The sequence below is a fragment of the Equus caballus genome, chromosome 9 (assembly GCF_041296265.1).
Source record: "Equus caballus isolate H_3958 breed thoroughbred chromosome 9, TB-T2T, whole genome shotgun sequence".
Classification (NCBI taxonomy): Eukaryota; Metazoa; Chordata; class Mammalia; order Perissodactyla; family Equidae; genus Equus; species Equus caballus.
In genome coordinates this window covers 1,245,770-1,264,972 of record NC_091692.1, presented here as the reverse complement: position 1 = coordinate 1,264,972, position 19,203 = coordinate 1,245,770, and positions in this window count along the sequence as shown.

Sequence of the window (19,203 nt, the reverse complement as noted above, 5' to 3'; positions counted from 1 at the left end):
CTCGCTCTCCTGTGAGCTGATGGAAAGAAAGACAGAAAGCTAGGTTAATCTCATCACAAGTGACATATAATACTAAGAACTGTCAAAAGATCTGAAGTTTTTTTTGATCAATAGATGGAACATACTAGAAATGGTTCAAGGACCTAGGTAGAAGTTAAGATGTATGACCTTCTGCTTTTCCCCTTTGTTATACTTGAGATCTTGAGTCTTCTCTTTATTGATCTGTAAATGAAGGTAAAACCCTGGGCTTGCCCACCTCATAGAAAGGCTGTTTAGCATCATTTGTTGAAGCTTGTAAAATGCTGTGAAGATAATAAACACTAATCTTTATTTAATCAACCAGGCAAGAAGACAATTAAATGAAAGACCAGGAATGTGCCTTGCAGCATAGTATCTGTTGGAATTCTTGTAGCGCAAACCAGCAGAGACCCATATTTAAAATACAATTCCCATAATCTGCCCTATCAAAGTGATAAATTAAGGTTCAGGGCTTCCAATTCCTTGTTTATCTCAACTGCTTAAATTCAATTGCTTTAATTAAAATTGCACTGAGAATGCATTTTCCAATTTAGACTTTCAAAGGCCATTGGGGGTTTTGTTCCATTACATCGTTTTCATGTTATAATCGTTGAAGAATCATCACTTAATTTTCTCAACAGTAAAAAGAAATTTTCCTTCTTAATTTAATAGTTATTGTTTCAACTAACAAGTCGTAAAGCAGGTCACAAAATTGGCAGTTGCTAGGGTCGTGGTGGGTAGAGATATTTTATAACCATTTTAGCTCTGAAATCTGCCGTTCCCTTGTTCTTGAAACATAAATAAACTTTATATTGTAGCAAAAATATATGTTCTATTTCAATAAACAGAGTAGCAAATAGTAACTATACACTGACCAAGTCAATTTAGCATTTCCTTGGATACCCAAGAAGTAATCTGTATTTTCTTGCATTTTGAGGGTCAGAAGTGAAGAATAGGCTAGCAGCAGAATACCACTGAATCTGGTAACTAGACCCACAGGAATAAATTCGGACGGTTGTTCATATAAGAGTCCTACCCAGACATCTCTTACCATTCACCCTAGATATGGCAAACGACCAAACCAGGGGAACACATTCTACCTCAAGACCCCAGCTACCCTCCCTCCCTCCCTCCCTCTCCTTCCTACCCTCGTTCCTTCCTTCCTTTGTTCCTTTGTTCCTTTCCTTTGTATTTTAATATAATTTCAGACTTACAGAAAAATTTCAAGAGTAATATAAGGAACTCCTGTGTATCTTTATCAAGATTCATAAATTTTTACATTTTGCCCCATGTGCTTTACCATCAATTCTCTCTCTGTTTTGCTCTCTCTCTCTCTGAACATTTTGAGAGTTAGGTGGAAACAACATGCCCCTTTACTTCTAAGTGCGTCATTAAGTATTTCGCAAGTAAAATTATATTTTCTTTGACAAACTATCAAAGCCAGGAAATTTAACATTTATGCAAAATGTTTTTCTAATCCACAGCTCACACTGAAATTTTGTCAAATGTCCCAATAAAATACTTCATAGTTATTATTTTCTTAGTCTGGGATCAGGCATTGCAATTAGTTGTCATGTGTTTTAGTCTCCTTTAATTGGAAGGAGTTTCTCAGCTTTTCTTTGTTTTTCTTGACCTTGACATTATTGAAGAGTGCAGGCCAACTATTTTGCAGAGGATCCTCCAGTTTGGGATATTCTGGTGTTTCCTTATCATCAGCTTCAGATTATGTATTTTTGGCAAAAACACTGTGATATTCTTTGCTCTTAGTGCGTCCTATTAGAAGGCACGCAGTGCTTTTCCAATGTTGGCAATGTCAACGTTATCGCTTTGTTATTGTGGTATCCACCAAGTTTCTTCACTCAGGAGTTACTGTTTTCCATTTGTAATTAATAAACAATTTGTGGGGAGGTAACAAGGCTATACGAATACTCTGTACCTCATAAAACTTTAATCCACCAATTTTTGTATTCACTGATGATTTTCTAACTCCATCTTTCTTTCTGTATTTATTGGCTAGCACCCCACTATAAGGAAGAGTGCTCCCTTCTGTATTCATTTATACATTTATGTCTGTAGAAGCCCATGGATTTTTATTTTAGTCAGTGTGCTATAAATCATTACTGTCTTTTTTTTGGATACTCGGATTCCTCCAGATTTGACTACTTTGACCACTTGAACCCCCTTCAAGACGATTCCTGCTTCCTTTAGACAAGACTCCATCCTTGTTGGAACACTTTCTCACTTTCTGGCATTCCCAGATATTCCAGGTTCTTCTTGTACAGTCTCTGTCTCAGCCCTGGATCAGCCTTCCTCCTAAGGAGCCATGGCTCATTTTAGTGGATAACGGTATTTAGAAACCAAGATTTGTGGGCTATAATTTTGTTCATCACCACCTGCAGTTAATTGATTGTAGACCCTCTCGATCAGCAGAGCTAGAATATATGTATGTGTATATACATATACATACCGCTATCTAAAGTATTTTCAGATCTGCCTGTCTATAAATATATATTAAAAATCTTGTATTTGTCCAACCACCCACAGCACATTCTACTCTTTTGAAAGTCGCTCAGCTATCAAGTGAAAGAGTTTGAACTTGACCCCAGGTTTCTCTGACTCTAAAAATCCACTTTCAAAACCACTGAGACTGAACTTATCGTCCAAGCCTCATCCACACTAGAGGTACAGCCTCCACTCACCTCTCCAATCAATGATGTTACTTGAATGCCCTCATCACTATTCACTCTCTCTTCAGGTAAAGAGATGATTGAGACAAAGGTTACTTTATGTGCTCGCATTTGACAAAGGATTGCAGTTCACGTTATCTTCTAGGTCTAAAAGAGTGGCTCGTTGGGGCTGGCCCCATGGCCTCATGGTTAAGTTGGGCACTCTCTAATTGACAGCCTGGGTTTGGCTCCTGGGCATGGACCTACACCACTTATCAGCAGCCATGCTGTGGGAGTGCCCCACATACAAGGTAGAGGAAGACTGGCACAGATGTGAGCTCAAGGCAAATCTTCCTCAGCCAAAAAAAAAATGGCTTGCAACGTATTTTTTTTATTCATTTCTTGGCCCTGATGAAAGGCACAGTTCGTAGGTTTAGAGCTGAACTTGCTCTCTGGTCTACTTCTAGCAACTCTGAAGTGATATTACAAGGGCATCCTTTTCACCTATATTAATTTGATGACTTCCTCCACTTTCTATAGACCAGATATGTTCTCCTGTAAAATATGAGCTATATAGCCAGAATACATACACAGAACATTGTTTCTTCTGTTTTCATTTCATCTACAACATGCTAGAATTTGTTTTCACACCTGTTTCAAAAAACAGTCACTGGACTAATTGAATGGAGCAGTGTCTGTGGTTTTCTGTTTCTTTAAATCCTGAAAAGACTGAAAATCAGGAGTGAGCAGGAAACATTCATCATAGCTTCTCTCCTAGGCGCGTGCATAATTTGCAGGACTTCCAGAGGTTCTCTAAGGTGCCTGGAATCCTGCTCTCCATGTTGCCCTCATCATGCAAATTATCAGCACACTTCAGGATTTATGTTCCTATTTCAGGAGCCTTCCATAGCTCTCAGCCTTGCTTTCTTAGGAGCCTGATACAAGAGAGTATTTGAGTCCAACACTGGCAAAAACTTCTAGGAAAACTCTGGGGAGATAAAGACCACAGTATGGAAAATCCAAGTAGAAATTGATTAAAGAATGTTGTTAAAGGAAGAAGTTGGCAGTTTTGTTCTCCTCCAGTCCCAAAGCTAGAGCTTTCGTGTATAAACCCTTCCCACCACCACAGTGGGCACCAGAGAAAAGTTGTTCTGACATCCGTGACACAAGATGTCAAAAGTATGGATACTCCTTATTTTTAGCAAAGTCCATAGGATTGAACTATCAATAGCTCTTATTGTTAACATTAATTATAATACTATATAATATTGACAGTGTGAAAATATATGCTAAAATAGTTTCTGTTTTACAAGTTTTTGTTCCTGTAATTAAAAGTCTACAAAATACGTGACCCCCCTTTTTAAATACTAATTTGTTTCCCTTTTTTCCCCCTCTGATTGATAGTTTAAAATTATTTTTAAGGAATTTAATTTAAAAATAAGAACAATTCTTGGGACTGGCCTGGTGGTGTAGTGATTAAGTTCACATGTTCCGCCTTGGTGGCCTTGGGTTTGCAGGTTCAGATCCTGGGCACAGACCTATGCACCACTCATCAAGCCATGCTGTGGAGGTGTCCCACATACAAAGTAGATGAATTGGCACAGATGTTAGCTCAGGGACAATCTTTCTCAAGAAAAAATAAATAAATAAGAACAGTTCCTGACTGAGGGTGAGAGTGATCACTTTAGTCTTTTTCCTTAATTAGATGTTAGAAATATTCTGCTCCTTTATAGGATATATTAGTTATTTTTCCTTAAAAAGAAATATTTTTGCCACAGGCAAATGAACGATCAGAGTAGATAGAGCCTTGAAAATAATTTCATTAACCGTGGAATGAACAGTAGCGTTCAATTTATAAATGTGCTTCACACAAGTGGTCTCGAAATGCTTAAACTGCAAAACTCCAGAAGGAAACAATGCGGCAAGAACATCTGATTGTGAGCAGGAGATGTACCAGACTATGACTTCTGCATGGAGAAGAATTTTAGTTGACAGATAGCATAGGCATTGTTCTCCTCCAATCCTGAAGCTACAGCCTTTGTATACCAACCATTCCCACCACCACAGTGAGCAACAGAGAAAAAACTGTTCTGATGTCTGACTTGCTGCAGACATCTGCTGAGGTTGTGAATCTGTATCTCAAGCATTCCATGAATGGTAGCATATAAAATAGGAGAAGGATTAGCTATAAACATACAGGCTATATAGGAGGAAACTGTTAACATTTGCAAAAAAAAAAAAGAGAAAAAGGGAGAGAGAGAGATCTTAGAAATTCCAAGATGAGGAAAAGATGATTTGGTTACATCCATCAGGACTACAGAAAGAACCAAAAAATGGATCAGTGGACAATGTCGAAACATAATAATGAAAATGTAAGGGAATCTAGGTAGGACTGCAACAGACCAGTCCTTTAGTCATAGCCAGTCTGGGCAATAGGGTCACTGCTCTAGGCCCCAGCATTCTGAGGAACTCTAGCTGTACTCCTCTTCACAAGGTATGGAGTCCACAGGACTGACAGATGTGCCCATCTGGAGGTGACAGGCCACATGCTCTTGGACCTGGGGCCCTGGAATTCTCTGCCTAAATAACCCTGAACCTGCTTCCAGAGCTCGTGAGGGTCTATTTTTTGAGAGAAGACCATGTCCTCAGGGTATGTAAGGAGTGCCCATCAGCTGGTGGGCTCATGTAAGGAGCTTGGGAGTGTGGCCCCTCGAGATGCAGCATCGAGCTGGGGGTGGAGAGAGAAATGGGGCAGTCTTGGGCCTGCATTCATGTCCTGGGTCTCCTCCTGCTACCGAAATCTGGGGCAGAAGTCTGAGAATTCTAAATTGAGACTTAACTTCCAAGTTGTCGTGAAGGTGTATTTATGTAGGTAGAAGGAAGAATGCATTTTATCTTGGCTTAGTTTGTAACGTTTAGTAGTTAGATATTTGGTACATAGGCCTCCTTTTGTGTTTTTGGCTCAGAACCCATAAACGTTGGGTTTGGGGTGTGACTAGCAAAATCTGACTTTGAATTTCACCAGTTCGCTAAAGAGAAGAGATGTTATAGTCTATACAAGGACAAACTAAAAATCATTTATAATCTGATATATATGTATATGTTTTGGTTTTAGTTTTGAGGTATGATTGATTTGTGTATTTGAATAGTTGCTTAAGTTAACTTTTCGTTAAAACTACATGGTTTTGCAGAAAGGGTTTTGTTCCCTCTCGACTAATTATTTTGCTGTTATTATAAAGTCCTTTACATGTTGCTAAATATGTGTAGGAGAGGAAGACATTTCCTCTAGTCACTCTGGGTTCTTCTGGCTGGAGAATGAATTAATTCACATGAGACAGAATAACAGGAGAAAATTAAACAAAGCTTTATAACAAGCTGAGCAACTCTCCAAAATGGCTGAAGCCGCCACCTTAAATATCATCTTCAGCTAAAGACAAAGGAGGACGTTGGGGGTAGGGGGAATCAGTTATGGGAGGTTATCAGACAAGTACAGTAAACAAGAGTAAGATTATTATGCAGATTTAAGTCCTTGCCTTCCGCATTGATAAGAGTTTCTAGAGATAAGGTCATCCCCCCTTCTTCCTGATACAGAGAGGGAGACACCTTTACAGATGGAGAGTTCCCTTACAACGTAAATATCTCTTAACAAAGGGTTTAATTCTGCTTTTCAGAGTTTCTTTCCTGTCTGCAGTTTTTGAACAGTAACCATCCCCAAATAATCCTCATGCCAAAGAGATATATCTTGGGGTGGCCAATTCCAGTCCCCCACAAAGCGATACTAGAAACAAAGAATTTAAATGTCAAATGTCATCAAGATAGTGGACCAGATGGCCAGTCCACTCTTACAAAGTGGAAATGAATGAGACCTAGTCCTGCATGACCCTGTCCCTTATGAGCCGTGAAGAAGGAATTTGCCTCTCATGATCTTGAAGTTTTGGAGCCGGAGGTTGATGAGGATGAGGACTGCCCTAGGGAGAGAAGCCCAAGGCATCCTGGCCTACAGACTGATCTGTATCATCCTCTAGGAAGCATAGGATGTCCTGACCTGATCCGATCTGATTCTTACCTAAAGTTATAAGACCACCCAATAACCAGACCCCACCTGCACTGATACCATTTTAACTATTTTTTTCATGATCTTTCCTTTGTCTTGTAAAGAAATAACTCACATACCTATGCCTTATAAATTTAGCTCTAAGCCTCAACACATGGCAGCTCTTATTGCCCATGGGTCCTGTCCCCATGCCCCCATGCTACTCCACGCTATTCTCTGAATAAAGGAGCACTACTGCCAGACCTTGAGAGTCCAAGAAATCCTTCTTTCAACTCCTTGACTCACCTAGCCCGCATCAGAGGTGACTTTGAACAATTGAGTTCATCCGTTTAATTTTACAGGTTAAGGGACTGAGGCCCAGAAAGACATCATTTTACACTAAGTGATAATGTCTGCTACACCAAAACAAAAGTAATTTACTTGCACTGAGAGACAGAGAGCTGCCAGTAAGTGCTAGAGTTTTTAAGAAGTGACTTTTAAAAATTTTTTACTCCATAAATGTGTTCCGGTTTTGAGGTTGAATTCGTATCGATTTTCAAGGTTTCCATCAAAATGCAGATACCGCTAGGAGAAGGGAAGCTTACTCGTTGTAAGACAAAGTTGGTAGCCGAGATCTTGGAGACTGAACTGAACTGAGAACCCGACAGTCTGACAGGCAGGAAGGGGGGCAGGCTGAGGAGGTGTGCTGGTGAGCGGGCGGCGGCAGCCAGAAAGCTGTGCCCACGGGATGATTCTGCCGAAGGCCAGTCCTAGACGCAGGGGGATGCTACTGGAGAAAAAGTGCCCGGTTGTTGGAACTGCAGCACTGAACATGCTTTGTGGCAAACAGGAAGTAGCAAAAATAACTACCTCTCCAACGCAAGCAGCAGATTTAAATAGTGCACAATGAATTTTTCATCTGTCAATTAGATTGCAAACTAGAAAGTCATGGATAACAAGGAGGCCTCCGTATATCACTTCAGGGGACTGTTTAAAGATAGCAGACTGCCGGAAAACAGGAGCAACACAATCAATACTGTGATTAATGGTAGTAATTTCACACAAACATCTGGGCAATTAAATATGTTCTTTAGGAGGTGTTTCTTCTCGTGACTAGTGAAGGAATGAATGAGTTTCAAATCAAACACCAGTGTCAGTATATTGAATCACTCACAGCCACAAACAAATTCGAATCGGAACATTTCCAGCTGTCAAATCTATAAAAAGTCTTCTTTTATTTAGAAGAAAATATACTCTGGGTCACCTCTTCATTCTGCAATCCTTGCTCATTAAATTAAAAGCACACTGACAAATATATACACGCCATTCACTGTCTACTGCATACCCAAACTTTGCCTGGGCGTTATGGGAAAAGATAGGGCTTTGTTACCTGGCTCCTGCTCCCAGGAGAGTTAAGATTTTTGTTGGGTAAGCAAAGAACATTCTCAGGAAAGAATTAGTAAGCAGTGGCAAATGGCCATGCTTCCAAACCTTGGTCAAACATCAAAAATATATGATGTATTTGTTAAATTTAATTCTGCAAGTCTAAGGTGGAACTCAGGAATCTATCTGGCCACTCAGTGCCTTAAATGTTCATGATAATTAGCTGTCTTTGAGAAAATTTGCAATACAATATTTAAGGAAGTATGATATAAAGTCAATATCTAAAATACATGCTCCAAGAGATGAAACTATTTTACTCCAAGATAGCCCAAATATGAACACCTTATCCATGTTATCACGCAAATAGTCGTTTTTTTATGAAACCTCATCACCTTGCTAATCCTCTCATTTTATTCATCTGTAGAATCCTGGAACAGAAAAGAACTAGTAAAACAATCATTTTTATAGATGGAGAACAAAAGAGTGAGGGAGAGGCTGCCTGGTTCCCCAGATTTAGGGGTTTGCTGGACTCCTACCCAGCTTTACTCCCCACATCACACTACTTCTCTCAGTAACATGGTGCTGTTGATAAAATATTTTAGTAGCTTTGCTACTAGCCTAAATACTTCGATATCTAATAACAAGCCAGCTGACAATGTCACATCTCATATCTTTCAGAAAAAGCTTGTTCTTCCACCTAAAACATCATAATATTTTATAACCAGAAAATTCAAAGCATGGGCAATGCCATCAGTTAAGTAGATATCGATATTAGTTATGAGAAAGCATTGTTGTGAAAAGTGACTACTCTGTTTCTAAAAACTGAGACAATGAAGAATTTCCACCGGGAAATCGGTTACTGTGACTCCAGTCTCGTTCCGTTCAACCCCCAGACCATCCAGCGAAACTGTTAGCCACCATCTCTGCATTAGTGCAGACTCTTACTTCAGACCGTCTCTCCTTCCAGGCAAAGTGAAGGTTTATCTCTTGAAGAGTTTCTATTCCTTGCTCTCCTTCAGCGCACTCCGGAGTTGGGCAATTGCACTGCAATTGTCCTCTTCTATTGGTGCCAGCATTGCAAGTAGGGTTTAAAATCGCCTGGACACTTTTCCTCCTCAGGCTACTGCTGTGGCTTGAGGGAGGGGTGGCCTGGCAGCAGGCACAGGTAAACTGGGAATGTGCACTACTTTTTCACGCAATGTGTGCATTCAGGACCTGCTGAGACCTCATCCAGGACGTACCACTTCCACTTGATGATGGAGTCCAATTGGCATGCTTAATTTTTTTGGCATAGTAGATCAGACATGCAGTTCATAGAAAGTGCCAGCGTCTTGTGGTTGGTGGTTCAATATCTAATAGGGAACAGTAGCAAGTCAAGCATTATTTTTCAGAATGAGAAGAGTTACTTGAGGAAACCGGCATGATTCTTGTTCTAGAGCTCCGAAGATTTCTCAGATCACAGATTGCTGTGTGTTGAATCTGCCAAAGACGGTTTTAACATAAGTAGATACCTTGGGCAACGACAGCCAGATAGCAAATTGTTTGCACTGTGGACATATACCAATTTCTCCAAGCCCCACTCAAATCTAGCATTCTTAGATTATTGAGTAAATGAGTCGAAGCACCATATCTAAAAGAAGTACATATGCGTCTTTCTTAATGGTGGTGTCTGCAAGGTACAGCAACTTATTAATAATTATTATTGTTAATTTATAGAGAATATTGTGACATTCCCTAAATAATTAGACACGTAGAAATTTCTGTGGATAGGGCAGACCTCCTTGTGACATTCATTTCCTATCTGTCGGCACGCATCAGCATCTCCTAGCTCCTCCTATCCAGGTTCTATCAGGATGCTGTCGCCAGGGTAGCTGGCAAGCAAAGAGTCTATGTAAGGGTAAGATTGATTAATTTCCCCTCAAGCTAAATTATAACACAGATTTGACATAAAATGATGGCAATGTGGTAAAGGTATACTGCTATCCTTGCCAAGTGAGACAACTGAATCTGATATTCTGTAGTAATTGGAACAAATTTTAAAAAATCATCTGTTAGATCAGTAGCTGCAAGTCAAGTGACAGAGACTGTCCAATTTATTTCAATAAAGGGATCACATCAGGAATACCCATGACAATTTAAATCATCACCTGATTATCGTTATGATAATCCACCATCATTCTCCAAAACCCATTCATATTTTTCACTGGCTAAAGCGGAGAGTTAAGGGTTATGAATTTTTCAAATCTTTGACAATGGCCCTAATTTTTAGGCATCATTCCTGAGATGTAGTTTTGACTTTGGAGTGAAGCTCTGGGAGATTCCATTGGGTTCTATTTCTTATAATTACCCTTCACTTAGATGGATACCAAAGACTCTACCAGATGCTACACGTAATATTCCAAATTCATCAGGGAAATAACCATAGTATTTGCTGGAATCCTGTTGGGGCTACCTTGAGTCAAAACCTCTCTCCATAAGACAGCTGCCTGGAAGACCAGAGTTGCTGTTAGGTCCCTAGGCATTAGAGTTAGAGCAAAGCCAGTGTTAAAATATCCCTGAGAAGTCTGCATATTTACCTTGCTCTGGAACGTTATTGCCCTGAGAAGTGGCTACAGATCCTTTAGGAACGGTCAAGGGAAAGATTTCTGGCACAATTGTGATAATACTGAAAGGTTCTTCCTCAAGGGTAGCTCGATGCATCTTTTTTATTTCAATAGATGCCGAGTCTCCGATCTGATTCAGGTCTGAGAACTGATTCAGGTCAGCTGAGAAAGTGCCAGCTCTCTAAGGAGGAGCCTCGACTCAGACCTCTGTTTATCAGGCGCATTACTTTTATCAATTCTACAATTCAGGTAGGACTTTATGAGACGCTCTTGTATTTTGGTCTCAGGGACTTTAATGATTAAATAACTATCTCTAAAGATTTACTAATTGTGATGATAACCACATACCCCTTGCCTCTGATGGTCAATTATTGTTACTTGGGCTTTTCTGTTCTTGGACTCTATCACTGAAATAGCCGTAGAACCCTCATTGAATGGTGAGCGCTTTTCACCTGTAGTTTCTCTCACCAGCATGTCTGTGCAGCAGAGAACAACTTTAAAGGCTTCTTCCATGGTGGATGATGCTCTTCTTGCTCTCCTCATCACAGGGACGGTCTTCTGGGGCCTCATCTAGGAGTATGGTTGAGTGTAGTTGAGTAAGTTACATGTGATATATCCATCCCAACATTCTACCTCAATAAGTCTTTAAATTCTTCTTCTTTATTACACCAAAGAAGTTTGGGCATCTCGTCTTCAACTCTGTGAACCAATGTTGATTCCAGTTTTTCAATATTCTCTGATGCTTGACCTAGCTCATTTGTCACAGATTCTTTAGTAATTAAACCCATACTGGTAAATTAAGCCAATTAAAAAATACATCCTTCCCTTTTTGGTCTAGCCCCTTCAGAATCCATTCCCTTACATATTCCCCGGAACCTGAATGACATAAAGGAGCTATATTTTGTAATTTTTGGTATGTGAGCTGTTTCCTCCAATATTTGACATTATAATTAATTCTTCCCCTGGGTCCCTTGAATTATAACTCTAGCTTTTAGACTTGGAGACAATTAAATGTGTTAAGAATGAGGCAATAACTCTATTAACTTCTCTTTCAGGAGATAACACCACTGAAGAAGTTACCACAGGGTCTTAACAAGGCAGAAACGGCCTTGTCAGGCTGGAAGAGAAGAAATACTCAAGCTCATAGTGGTCTGGGAATCTGGGAGTACTGCGAATCCTACAGATGCCCTCATTTCAACCATTAGAGTTCCATTCCTTCCCAATCCAAAACCGATGCTTCATATAAGAGATCTAATGAGGCTGTGAATTAATGGACATTTAAATTTGGCAACATGAGGATGTGCAAATGCATCAAATGTGGGTTTTGTTTCTCACTTTCTCAGACTTGTGCCTGCAAAAGCTAAGAAATTCATAGAAAGTCCTTACTTTTCAGTAAACGCCTAAGCCAAGCAAACATGAATTTAACTTATAATTTCTCTCTTTAAGCTTTCATGAGTTCTTAGAAGTAATGTCATCAGCCCATGGTCTTTGATGTCCTCATGTCTGTCATTCAGCTCTGTAGGAACCGAATCCTCTAATGTCTTGCCTTCAATGGTACCTTATTCTTGGTAATGTAGGTGACAATGTAGTTGTCTGTTTTGCCCGCATGTGCTATGAACCATCAAATACACATCCCTTTAAAGTAACAAATTTTTACCATTCATAGTCCATCTAAGACAGATATATCATCCCTGGTCCTCCTATTCCTCTAAGCTTCTACTGCCAACAAGCCACTGCAGTCAGAAGTCTTAGTTTCACACCCAAGGAAACCACTCTGCCCAACTTCAGCCAAAAACAAATACATTAAAAGGATAGTTGGTAGCTCACAGAATCACAGGTGGGCTGGGAAAAAAAGATTTGGTGGTATCACATCCCTTCATGATCTAGCCCTTGTCTATATCTTTGACCTTTCCTTTCACAACTCCAGTTCATGTACTTTGGACTCTGGTTCTAGAACAACTCATTTTTCCAAATGTGCCATGTTCTCTCACACTTGTATGACTTTCTATAAGCTGTAGCTTTTGCCCAAAATGCTGTTTTCCTTATGTTTATCTGCTAACCTTCTGCCTTTTTCTTTTTTTTTCATGTTTTACCTTCTTTATAAAGTCTTTCCTGAAAATCCCAAGTAGAATTTCCATCTAGATTCTGTCATGATCTGGTTGCCCCTATAATATTATAATATTTGTCATATTATATATCATATTTTATGTTATGTTACACTGTGCTATGCTTCATGTGCTATATAATACAACATACTAATTATAATGAGGTTAATAATTTAAGCAAATTTGATTCCTCTACTTAATTTTACAGATCCTACCCTGTCATAGCTAATACTTGAAATGTAGCAAAGATTCAGTTAATATCAAATGAACAAATGAACCAGTGATCTTTTTTTTCAGAAAGAGTAATTTATAATTTCACTGCAACACCATTAAATTGTCATATAACATGTTAATGTTACAAGTTTTTCTTAAAAACAATTTCTCTACCAGATCTTAAATCTTACCTATTTCTTCAGGATTCTCACTTTCTGGTAGGGCCATTGACCTAGAGTTGGTTGACATCCTGTCCCAATTTAACTTTACTCACTATTACTTACCCCACTGAACCTTTCTTGGAAGAATATTTCTCACACTCAATAAAACTAAAAGACCTAGCTGCTTATGCTGTCATCATCCAAAAACATTTGACCAAATATCTTCCTAAGGCAAGGGTCAAATGTCCTTGAAAAGAAGTTGCCAAGATTTTCATGGCTCCCCTTTCTCTCTGCCAAGTGAGGGACCCCCAAAGGCTGTAAAAGAAAGGTGAAGAATGGAGCAGAGGAACCAAAGACAAAGGAGGAATATGTTGGGAAGTGAGTGAAGAGAAAAACTGATCAAATGGTGTGACTGATGTCCAGGGGCAGAGCAAAGCAGTCAAGTCACAGTCAGGCACCCCTGTGTCCATGAAAATTCTGGACATGTTGACTATAAATGGTTTCTGTGCTTGAATTTAAACTATTGTTGATGAATACAGTTAAATTATTTAAAACATCATATAATACTAAAATAATGCTGTAACAATCTATAAGCATTCTCCAGTCCTACCCCCATCCCCATAGTCCGCCTCCTCAAAACCTCTTTTGATATTTTTGGCTGCTACTTTCTTCCTGGAATTGAACATTTCAGTATTTCTAAGCAATATGCATACACTTTTATCTTTAAATCAATCCATTTTAGACATCATCTCTTAATTTCCAACTATGTTAGATGGAGGATTAAGCTGTGTTCCTGTGCCATCTCCTCTGCTTCCTCTCCTCCATCCTCTAAATATAGTTTATTATATTTTTTTTGTTAAAGAAAAATTCAATTTTTACATATCATGTCTATAACTACTCAGAACTGAGCACAGAATTGGACTTTTATTATAATAATTATTATTTTTTTTGGTGAGGAAGATGTGCCCTGAGCTGAAATCTGTGCCAGTCTTCCACTATTTTGTATGTGGGGTGCCACCACAGCATGGCTGATGAGCGGCATGTAGGTCTGCATCTGGGATCTGAACCCGTGAACCCTGGGCTGCTGAAGCGGAGTGTGCGAACTTAACCTCTACGCCATTCGGCCAGCCTGACTTTTATTATAAATTTTAAAAATTGTTTCTTCAATTGACAATTGCTTTGTTTTTACACTTTCTTCATTTTTATGTGTTGCTAATTCTCCCTACACCTTCCAAATGCCTCTAGGAACAATTTATCACGAGGTCAATCACATCAAGTCATCTACTGGTTTCATTTGTGTTTATGTAAGAATTATATATATATATATATATATATATATATATACACACACACACACATACGTATATTCCTAGTACTATGTATATACCACCTACTGTATATATAGAGTCATCCCTTCTCCTTCTATTTGGGCTAATTGGTCTCTAAGCTTGTTATCTGAGGATTTATTTTTACTGTTATTGTAGGAAATTTCTTTGAATTTCTCAAGAAATGGATTCTTTATTCCTTGGATCTTATGTGTTCATATTCTTCGTTTCTTCTGTTCTGATGAAGTGCATCCTGCAGGAGCTTCTCGGGTTGGAAAAGACAGCACGACGACAGCAGTCGTTCAGAGGAGAGTCCTTGGGGTGCTCATCTCTGGTGTTGGGGCTCCGGTCTGAACTGGCTGTCCTTCACGCTGGCGCACCACGCCAACCTTGCAAGTGCCCTTTACCACCCTTTGGATAATCCCCTTACTTCTTCCTTCCTTTGTTGGTACTCCTGTTTTTCTGAATTCAGGGTCTCTTTCTTGGCTTTCTCATCATTTACTGGAGCATATCCTCTAGCTGAGAAACGGAACATGGGAAGAAAACTTTTCTGAGACATTGCCTGTCTTTATCCTATCCCACTTTAATTGATATTGCTTGTTTATAGAAAGGTAGATTGAAAATTTTTATTCATAATTTTGAAGATATTACTCCTTGATCTTCAAGTTTCCTGTGTCACATTGGAAAGAGGCCACCCTAATTCTTCCTGCTTTATAAGTGAACTTTCCACTTCATCTCTGGAAGCTTGTAGTGTGTTTCCTTTTTCTCCCATGCCCTGAATTTTCACAGTGATATACCTTATTCTGTGTCTATTTTCACCCATTATACTGGACATCCCTGGGCCCTTTCAATCTAGAAACTCATGTCTCTAAATTCTGGGTAATTTTACCAAATTGTCTGATGATCATTTCTCTCCTTCATTTTCTCTGCTTCTTTTCTGGAACTCCAATTACATGAGAATTGCACTTCGTGGACTTGCGCCTCCATCCTCTAATTTTCTAATATTTTGTTCTGGTAACTTTTTCATATCTTTTTCTTTTTGTTGTATTCTCCAAGAGATTTAACTTTGTCCTCCAATCTACTGAGTTTTTAATTACTCCTATCAATTTTTAATTTCTAAGCAAAAGATTAAAAATAATTTTTTCCTCTAAGAGGTAGTCAAGATTGTTTTTCCTCCCTGCATAATGTTTCCTTCCTTCCTGTTGTTTTGTTTGTTTGTTTGTTTTGGTCACTGCCTTTCTGTTCGAGCCATTCTTTAGAAGCCTAGAAATCCTTGGTTGCCTGATCCTGTTTAAAGGGGGGAAACAAAAGACGGACTGGAAACACTGGCTGCATGGGGGGTGGGGACTAGTCAACATGAACTTTAATAAAGGGTATTCTTACTGCCTTTTTTGGGGAAACCCTGACTGGGTTGGTCAGATTCAACAAAGAAGAGTGTTCTATTTTCTTGCCTAAAGGAAATAGCAACAACAAATCTCCCTCCAAAACCAGGTGCTGATATTCTGGTGGTGAAGCAGATGAAGAAGTCTGGGACGGTCTCCACGTCAGCATTCAAAATGCAGAAGTTCACTTAATCCTCTGGTTTTGGTATAGAATGCTGGCATTCCCCAGTCCAGAGACTTCTTTGACCCTCTCCACAGAACAAACCTTGAGTTCGTCTAAAGACTAGGAGGTCTGGACAGGACCTAGGCATTTAGCTGTTTCTTATAAGCAGTTTTCAGTGCTTAATTTAGTCAACTCCATCCACCCCATTTTTACGGGGACTTGTGCCCCTCCCTGAGCCTTCCGCACACTTGGTGACGTATCTGGGGCTTGTTCTCTCATTGCTCCTGCCAGTTTATGATTTGGTTTCCTTGGGTCTGCTAAGCCAGAGACCAGATGTCCACTTGCTTCCAGCTTCCCAAATGTTGCTATTGTCTCCTCTCTTGTATTCCCTTTTCCTAAGTTTTCAGGAAAAAAAGAAAAGAAAATCCATTTTCTATAGTTTTAGTAGGGCTTTGGAGGAAGTGAAATTATATACCTGTGCCTGATCCATCATTTGACCTGAAAGTGCCCTGTGGCTTTTAGACAAACGTCACGTGCCAGGTAAACTCTATAAACAGTTCTCAGGTAAAAGCTATTGTACGTGTAAGGGCCCATTGTATGTGTAATAACTGTTCTAAGCAACAAACAATTTTTTATAAAGCACTTTCTTTCTCTGCCCTTGGACTGTTTATCTGTGTCCTCCCTTTTGGCCTTGACTTGGCTCTTTCCTTTTCGAACACCTGCCTTCAATCTCTTAGTTATCTCTCAGACTGAACACGGTGTTTGACATCCTGTCCTTAGACCCAACGCTAACTCTGCAAGGATCTGGACTGCGTTTCCCTCTGAACAGACAGAAGGACTCCTGTTTCAAAGTCTTCTCATAACGTCTCCTTTGTAAGGGAATCTGTCCTACCGCCTCATGGTATGAAAATGAATATTTCTTTCATATCTGTGCACACTTTTCAGAAAGAGGGATTTGATTTTTTGAATATTTTAAACCCTGATAACTGCTCTCTATTCACTGGTGCCTTCAAAACACAGGCCTTCCCGCTTAACTCAGCTACTATTGCTGAAGGATTTCCTCTGGTTTAAAAGCCAATTATTAGAAGTAAAAGATGAATATAAAAAAGATTAGACTAAACTCGAAGCTTTCTTTATGACTTAATGAGAAATATTTAAAGAGCTTTGAAAAAAAGATCTTGGAAAGAATCAAGGTCAAATGCTTAAAATATTTAATCTTGGAAACAAACGCTTTTAAATATCTTTATTCATAAGATGCCTAGAAAATGGATTACAGAATGTGTACAAAGAGAAATAAAATTTCTGCAATGCCAATTACAGTTAAAAAATGTAATTTAATTTAGTGCAATAAACATTTCTGGAGCTCCTCCATTCAAGGCATGGCATTAGATGCTGTGGGCGGAAAAAGAAAACAAGAAGGATACAGTCTTCAAGGAACTTAGACATTAACAGGAATAACAGAAACAAGTTCACATAAAATTACAGGCTTTGTCTAAAAAGTCGTATAAGAGGATGACCAGGTAACTTATTATTAAAACTGGGAGCCTTTTGAAGACAAGAGGGGAAGGGACAATATTAATAATTGTGCTGGCACCATCCTAAGCAAAACAAGAAGCACAGAGATAACAGGAAATTTCGAAGTTGGGGGAAGATGAGAGAAAGTCGAATTCAAAGTGGAGAGAACTCCATAAGCCAAACCATGGATAAGGGATGGCAAGTATTTGTATGGTTTCAGGTATAAAAATAATACTGGTGAAAAGACTTGAAGTTAAAAATAGATTTTGGAGAGTCTACTTATAATATCTTTGTTTTTTGTTTTGTTTTGTTTTGTTTTCAGGAAGATTAACCCTGAGCTAACATCTGCTGCCAATCCTCTTTTTTGCTGAGGAAGACTGGCCCTGAGCTAACATCTGTGCCCATCTTCCTCTACTTTATATGTGGAATGCCAGCCACAGCATGGCTTGAGGAGCGGTGCATTGGTCCACACCCAGGATCCAAGCCAGTGAACCCTGGGCTGTCAAAGTGGAGAGCGTGAACTTGACCGCTTCACCACTGGGCCAACCCCATAATATCTTTGTTTTTAATAGAGGAGTGATATGATTCAAACCCTAACTTGAGAAGATTATTCTGTCAAGATAGGCTGGCAAAGAGAGAGATTGAGTAAGGCAAGAAGATTGCGGAGGGAAGAAGTCATGAACCCTGAATAGAGCAAGAATGTCAAGGAGAAATCAAACACCAATACTACTGCAGGATCAGGACCGTAGACCTGGCGATTGTCGAAGGGTGAAATGTGAGGCAAAGGGAGGAAGAGAAGGCCAAGAATACTCAGCGTTTTCAAGGATAGGTAGCCAGGAGAATTTAGTGCCATTAATACATTAGATAGTTCAGGAGGAAGTGTGTTTATTTTGAGGGGAGAAAAAGGATGGTGATGAGTTTTATATTTAGTAGATCGAATCTGGGAGACTAAAGAAAAACCCAGATTAATTTCTCCAGCAAGCGGGTTGAAACTGTGAATTTGGATTTCAGAACACGTCACCTCCACAAAGCTGAAGCCACACTTGTGAACAAGGGTCCAGGAGAGAATGCAGGAGAAAGGACATTAAGAACATAGAGGGGAACTTATATAAATTCACAAGAATTAATCTAGAAAGCTAGGCAGGGGAAAAGATCTCTGAACTCTAATGTCTAGAAGCCAACGTTTTAGTGAGGGCTGCCTGGGAAGTAGGTGCTGCACCAGCTCTGAATGGAAGAGGAATGAGTGAGTAGGTCCTACCCTCAAGGCTGTCTAGAAGTAGTCTTAACGGCAGAGTAATTTTATCACCATTATCTACTGTTAAGAAGCCAAATAAGATAGGGAATTACAAAGACTAGATTTAGTAATGAATATATCACTCACATTGAAGAAAGAAGTCAAGTGGAGTGGTGAGGAGTTGAACGTAATTACAAGAAGTAAAGAATGAGTGAGTTAAGAAGATGAACAGAGTGAATTATAAATTTTTCTTTCAAGATATAGAGCAATTAACGGGGAGAGAGAGGAGAAGGAGGAGGAGAGAGTAGTGACACATGGGGGTGACTAATCTGAGTGGGTGGCAGAGTGCATCAAAGCTCTGACCATTCAAATACCTTTTATAAAAGAGCTAAAATAGGCAAA